This window comes from Danio rerio, chromosome 4 (assembly GCF_052040795.2).
Source record: "Danio rerio strain M-AB ecotype USA chromosome 4, GRCz13ab, whole genome shotgun sequence".
Lineage (NCBI taxonomy): Eukaryota > Metazoa > Chordata > Actinopteri > Cypriniformes > Danionidae > Danio > Danio rerio.
The window spans coordinates 28804449-28812727 of record NC_141024.2 but is presented as its reverse complement, the minus strand read 5'-3'; positions in this window follow the sequence as shown (position 1 = coordinate 28812727).

Below are 8279 nucleotides of genomic sequence, written 5' to 3'. Positions count from 1 at the left end.
TATTATTTTAGCATTTTGTTTCTTGCATATTATTCTGTCCCTGTGGTTCCCTCAGGACAAAGAATTAATTTCTAATTTGAAAAGGTATTCATTAGTATTTTCTGGTATTCCATACTGTGTTTTTTGCAAGATTGCTTACATTATTTTTGTTGTCCTTTTTTTGTGTGAAATTTCCATTTAAAACGTGATCATGCATCATGAATCATGAAGAACACACAATGTTTAGTTTGTGTTGAGTGTGTGCAACAAAGCCACTATTACACACAGTTGTCACTTAATTATTCCTCAGGAGACACAATTACCCACCAAGAGCAAGTGTATGCCATGTCACACTTGAAACCACCTTGAAACACATCCTCACACACAGAGTGTAATTACTGAGCCGCATGTCCAGAGTGAGCCTAATGAAAAAGGCCCTGTAAAAATCAATGGGTTTATTTATATATGTTTTTTTTGTTTTTTTTTATCAGAAAATTTCAGTATTACTTATTTATATTAACTGTTTATAGTTATAAAGAATGAACTTATTCTGTAGCCAGTAACACTTTATAATAACTACACACTATTAATGATTTATTAAACATTAGCAAATAGTGGATTCATTATTTGTTGAGCATTTACTGTACAATAATAGATGCTACTAAGCAGTTTATTATACAAATGCTGTATTCTTGACCTAAAACCACATTAAATGTGTTTAATAGTTGTACTTTTAAACTTTGTTAGTGAATCATTTTTTATGACCAAATTAAGTATCGCATTATTTACAAATTATTTGTATTTAAGAGTAATTTGAGATTTTTAAGATCATTCAGAATGAGTTAGTAAACAATTAATAAATTATTGAAATCAAAATTTTTTTTTATATATATTATCATTCAGGTAAATACTAATAGTTAATTGTTTTTGATGATAAATGCTTTATTAACTCAACTTCATTTGTGCCCTAATTTAAGGTGAGGAATATTTATGCTTTATAAATCCCTAATAAATTATAATTAAAGGTTCAGTATCAAATGAACAATACATCTTTTCAACCCTGTCTAAAAAGTAAAATTACTGTAAAGTTTACCCATTGCCGAATAACAGGAGTGTCAAAATATAACATACTAAAATAATAATTAACAAAGTATGAAAATACAATCATTAAGCACATTATATGTGCTTTTAAGTGAAGAATAGAGCATTTGTTTCTGCAGTCATAAACTGCTTACTAACATCTGTTAATGTAGATTTAGTCCTAACAGATAATGAATTAACTATTTGGTAATACTTAATAAATGAGTCATAGTGTGTAGTTGTTAAGTAATGTTACCAGCTAATAATGTTAATTATTGGTTTGTTATTACGTGAATTGTAAGAAACTAAAGTGTTAACAAAATTGCTGGTGGTAATAATCAAAATATGGTATGCATTATTGCCATGATTTAAACAATTTTTTACTTGATACATCACCTTTTAAACAAAATATTTTACATGGTTGTCATGAAGTATTATACAAAATTATCCAACAGATCAGGCTAATTAAATAAATCTTCAAGACCATTTTTTTTCTCCCAATACGTTTACTTGATTTAAACTAATTAACTGCATTTTTTACTCTTATATGTTACATACTGTTTTATTTGCATTGTGACAATTTTATGACAGTTTACCCCACTGTTATATTGCACCTATACATAGCAAATTGACTTGAGTAAAATTTATTCAAACTAAGTTTTACTCAATACCAGATAAAATTTCTTCCCTCTCTAAAAAGACTAAATGTTATTTTTTACCAGAGTTAATTTTACTCAAATTAGTGTTAATATTGCATGTGATATTATACTCTATATTGTGTGTGTGTGTGTTTTCATTTACTCTTAGGCCCCGGTTACACTGCCAGTTAAATGTGTCCCAATTCCGTATCTTGCTCATATGTGACAGATCAGATCTGTTCTATGACTGTGTAAACATGAAAAAAAACAAAAAAACGCATGCATTCGTATATTCAGAGATCGGTTTCAGGCCTCCTTCATATGTGGAAATAAATCAGATATAGATTGGATATTTGACAATGCGACTGTTATGTAAACAGGCAGATCGATTTATTGAGGTATTCCGTTCTGTACATCATTAAACTTGCGACAATGTGGTTCTTCTCCGCGGTTTAATGACAGAAAGAAGAGCGTGTGAGGAGATGCCGACGTGGTAAACAACATCAGAGGAAACACAGAGGAGGAAAAGGGTCAGTCGCCACAATTTGCTCCCACCAAACCTGAGATCTCTCTCGTACCCACAAAGTCCTCTGAATGGTGGAGGACATCATAAAGCATATGTGCAATCTGCGATGACGGGCCTTTTCCACATCCTCAAATTCATTTTAAAGTTGGGCGAACATCCTGTTGTAACTTTTGCTTTTTCTCGCTATTATTACACACACTGCGGGCTACACATAGAATAACTTTATTCTCTCCAACACTAGTGCGCACACAGGCAAAGGCTACATCTTTAATGACACACACACATCAGGGCCATACCATTACATAAACTGCGTGGGGGTAAATCTGGACTGATCCATTCACTGCTTATACGACACTTTGCATATTTCGCAGAGCTAAAAACAAGACAATTTCTTCCATCGTCGCTAGTGTGGCACAGATGCTAGAACCCGCCTTTATGCATGCACGATAGTGATGGGTCGTTCATGAACAATTCGTTCATTTTGAACGAATCTTTAAAATGACTCGGTAACTATGAGTCCTCTCAGGGAGTGATTCGTTCATCCGCGCGTGCGCACATTTGTGCAGGTATCGTTAATTTCAAGTCTTCACCACATTGGCTGAAGCCAATCATATGCATTTAGAGCTGGAAAAAGAATTGAGTCCTCTTGAGTCCTCTGGTCATTCTCTCACGTGATGAACGAACGGTCATGGCTCCTATCAGCTTAGACTGTGCATTGATTAAGATTATATGTGAATTATATGTAACGTGAATGAACCCCTGACATTTGAAGACATGAAGAGGTGAGCTGAGCAAAGAGACAACAATACCTTTATAGAAAAAAGAGCAGGTAAACATTGAATTATTGTTTTCTCCTTCTTATATTCTATTTATGACTTATTTGTCGTGCAATCAACCTTTTGGGCTAGTTGTAGATGTGTTTGGAAGCAATTGGTAAAATTTTAATAATATTTTGGCAAATTGAACCAAATGAACGAAATGACTCGAAAAAAGATTCGTTCATTTTGATGAACAAGACTCAAAGATCCGAGTCAGAAAAATTATCCGAACTTCCCATCACTAATGAACAACATCGTAAAATGTATGGCAAGTGTAAACGCATGAATTGGATATGGGTCACAATTAAAACAACGTCTAAACAGACAGGCAAACAAATCAGATATAGGCAACAAATCAAAATTGGGCATCAAGACCTGACAATGTAAACGGGGCCTTATACTATTTTGCTCAGGTCAGATTTATTTAAAATCTAAGCTTTTTAATTTAGAGGAACTTCAAATTAATTCCATCAAAATTAACTTCATTTCCTAAATTGTTCATCACTAAATCGCAAAATTTGATAAAAAATAATCCCATATCAGAAAAAGTTGAGACAGTATGTAAAATGCAAATAAAAAAGAAATTCCAAATTTACTTTTGCTTGTATTTCATTGCAGACAGCATGAACACGAAATATTCTATGTTTTGTCTGGTCAATTTCATTTTGTTTGTAAATATACATCCTTTTCAGTCATTCAGACCAGCAACACATTCCAAAAATAATTTGCACAGGAGTAATTTAGGGCTAGTAATCAGATAAATTGGTTAATAAATGCTGTGATTAGAATTAGGTGATGTCAACAGTGATTGTAATTACGATTTGGTAAAAAAGCAGGATACAAAAAAGGTCTAGTCATTTAGGTGCAAAGATGGGCCAAGGATTGCAAGTTTGCCAAAAAATACAAGAGAAAATTATTGATATATTTAAAAACAATGTTGATGTTAACGCCTGGGACTTCTCTGGACTGAGCCATCTGGGATAAACCATCACAAAGTGGAAATGTAAACTATGGTCAGATAAATCCATATTTCAGGTCTTTTTTGGAGAAATAGACACCGTGTGCTCCGGACCAAAGAAGAAAAGGATCATCAAGACTTACCAGCAATAATTGCAAAAGCCAGGTTCTGTCCTAGTAGGGGGTTGTGTCAGTGCCCTTGGCAAAGGTAACTTGCACTTTTGTGATGGCACCATTAATGCTGAAATGTACATAAAGATTTTAGAGCACAATAACTTGTTCTTTTCCAGGGACACCCATGCATATTTCAACAAAACAATGCAAAACCACACTGTGCACATAATACAAAGTCCTGACTGTGGAGGATACAGGTACTTGACTGGCCTGCCTGCAGTCCCGACCTGTCTCCAACAAAAATGTGTGGTGCATTTGAAGTGAAAAATGTGACAAGGAAGACCCCATTCTATTACCTTAAGACTTGTTTTCTTGAAGAATGGGACAAAATTACACTTGAAAGACTTCATCACTTGGTGTCTTCAGTCCCTAAACATCTTTTAAGTATTGTGAAATAGAATGGCAACATTACAAAGTGGTAAATGCTTTATTGTTTCAACTTTTTTGAAATATGTTGGTTGCAAGAACCAAAATACCAATATGTGTTAAATAAACAAATAAATAAATAAATAAAAACCATGAAAAAAACATTAAATATGTTTGTTGTATTGTTTGCAAGATGGAGTGGTGGTGCGGTGTGTTGCAATGTTGCCCCACAACAAGGAGGTCACTGGTTCAAGACTTGGCTGGGTCAGTTGGCAATTCAGTGTGGAGTTTGCATGTTCTCCCCATGACTGTGTGGGTTTTCTCTGGATGTTCTGGTTTCTCCCACAAGTCCAAAGACATGCGCTATTGGCGAATTGGGTAAGCTAAATTGTCCGTATTGAATGTGTGTGAACGTGTGCTTCCCAGAGATGAGTTGCAGCTGAAAGGGCATTCACTAAATAAAACATGTGCTGGATAAGTTGGCGATTCACTCTGCTGTGGCAACCCCTGATTAATAAAGGGACTAATACAAAAAGAAAATGAATGAATTATTGAATGTATTGTCTACAATAAAATACAAGTAAATTTATAAATCACTACTTTCTTGTTTTATTTGCATTTGCCATACTGTTCCAACTTTTTTGACTTGGGGTTATAGAATACCTATTTAAATATATTAAATATATTTGTTTTACCCTTCAAAAACAAAACAATAAAATCCTAACTTTAGGCTGCAGTGCCCATGTTGGACACTACAGGGCACTGTATGCTGATTTTTTCTGTTAACTTCAAATCATGTTTTGTTTTCTTAATTTGTCTATTGATTTTTGATGAATGTTGTTATACTTTTTAGTTTTGTGTGTATTTAAGTTTGTCATCTGTATTATATTATTCCTGCCATTCTGTTGTGAGTTGTTATGGTTTTGTTATAGTTGTTTTCTTGTCTCTTCTAATATTTTTTAAGTTTTGCCTATTATGCCTTGTTTGATGTCACCTGTATTATTGTAAAAAATAAAATCTGTTTTTTTATCTTTCACAAAAAAATAAAATAAAACACATAATGATTATAGCATTTTTGCCTTAAATCATTTTAAATCTCTCCACCCTAAAATTTGTCAATAATCCCACTCTTTAAAATTAACCATATAAAACACGACAGACAATTGCAATCACAATAACTTAAACTTGATTATTTAAAAAATAAAAGTAAAACAGGTATCAAAAATGATCCAAATGACAATGTTGTAGTTGAAGTCCCCTCTGCCATTTTACTGCTTAACGTGAGAAACAGAGCTAAAGTTTGTTGTTATCAAAAGTTGTTGTTTATAAATAAAATATTATATCTATAGATAAAAGTAATAAAAGTAAAAGTAGTATAATAAAAGTTTTGTATGGATTATGAAGATAGTGTTTAAGAATAAAATTGTTTCCTTTTGTAATTAAATTGCATTCTTGTTGCATTATCTCAGCTAAAGTATGATGGAGAAAATGCTTTTATCCCACGTCCCACGGCATGGAATATTACATAATAAGTAATAGTTGTAAATGAGTGCTATTCATTTTAAATTACTGCTTAACATTATGTAGTCTTCAGAAGCGAGGTGTCAGCGATGAGCGGACTGGCCATTAAGAGTACTAGGGAGATTGCTGGTGGCCTGGCGAATGATTTTGCCTGATGTAACCAGACTTACATAATAAATATATATTTATTATTTGACATTATTGACATTATAGTAACAAATAAAACTAGAACTAAATAGAATGGAAATACAGGTACAAAAGGAAAAAATATAAATTAAAAAAAATAATAAAAGCCTATGACCTTGACACCCACACTATATATTTATTTCTCAATACATATTTATTATTTAGCCTACCTTAAAAAAGGTCCCATTTAGCTATTCCTGTTAAATAAAATCGACACACCTCTGACGGGATTGTCAGTCTTAATGTGATGTAAAGGACCCTATAAACACACACGCACACACCGCACAACACACCTTGTTTACAAGACACCATATTTTATAAATGTCTGTGCGAGATTTTAAATTCCTGGCAGGCATATTTATAAAGGTTATTAAGCACTTGGCAAAGCATACATTTGCTGCTAGCGTAACCGTGGGTGTGACATTTATCAAGAATGTCCGGCGAAATGTCACAGGAAGAGGAAGCGTCCCACTCTTAATTAGGACCTGAGAGTCTTTGAAGAGTCCTCTTATACAAACTTCTGCTTCGTTCTAACCTCCATAGCATATCTATTTCCATCTTGTTTCTTACTTTTTTCATTCACCCAGCACAATTCCAGGAGTTTGTGTTAGCAAACTCAGGATAACAATTGATAAAGGGACAGTGGTTAAAGCACAGACAAATGGGGAAGGATGTAGTTCATCCATCAAGCCAACACGAGTCATTGTTTGCAGATTTTAGCCTATAGGAATCCAGCTTTCCTCCCTTGTGAGTCCCACAAATCATAGAGAACTGCACATAGGTCAGCGGTCTGTGCTTAAACTAGATTCAGCTCCAGAGAGAGAGAGAGAGAGAGAGAGAGAGAGATTAACAAATACTTTAAATGTAAACCTCACATCACTTCACAAGATAAAAATTTTAAAAGTACAATTGTTAAAATTTAAAACGTCATGATTTATAAAGTTCAACTTTATAACTATCAACTAGTAAGTCTAAAATAGGCAAACTCAATCCTTAAACCTTCCTATTACTAAACATCTAAACATAATTTCAGAATCCACTACAATAGCTTGTATTTGTTAGTTTTTTCTTTTTTGTTTTGTTTTTTGTTTTCCAAATTGTGAGTTTAGCTGTTTCAGTTGAATAATTTAATGAACACATTTTGCTCCTCATAGAAAATATATATTTCATTCCCCCAATAAACTAAAAAGACTTTACAGTCTACTACACTTCAAAAACAAATGCTCTAAATCTTTTTGCCCCTCACAAAAGACACTTACCTTCTGCTGGATTTAGGTGTGCTACATGTCCATCTGGAGCTATGGCTCATGAATAATCCTTTACTTTTTAACAGCAGTTCACTTCTCTACCTGAGGTTTATACAGGCTCTTGCACCTCTCCCTAACAAAAAAGTCTGATTCCACCAATTCTGGCCATTTAGAAGTTTTTTTGTTTTAGTGATTCCTGATGTGGCTCTTTTAGTGTAGTAAAATATATTGCTTCATCAAATGCCTCTTTAAAAAAATGCAACTGAGGAGTCTTAAATAATAACTTACACAATTTTAAATAATAAATGAAAAACAGCCATCTATGCCAGTAGCATAGACTTTTAAAAATTGAGATTTCAGACAGGTTTACATCTCGTATAATCAGTACAAGCAGATGTCTATCATGTCCAATTGCTTGTTTAAAAAAATTTATACATAACTAAAAATACAGTTTTGGCCCATGCCACTCTTCATTGTGCACCAAGCCTTGACTACCTTCATGAACTGGCAAATAAAGTTTTGCTACAGGGATTCAGTGCTATCCACTCAACAGAAATTAACAAATGTAATTTATATTCTAACAGCAAATTCTTTAGGTGGCTCTAAAAGTCCTATGCCAAAGCATTAATGCAGCCATGTTGTTAATGACCAGAATGCTCCCTCTATAGGACAATTGTGGTAATAGCCAAATCCATTTTGACAATTTAGAAGACACCTTCTCCAGCAAATTTTCTTCTGAAAATTATTATTTCCCCAAAAGACACATAATACTTTCAAACCGTCCTGT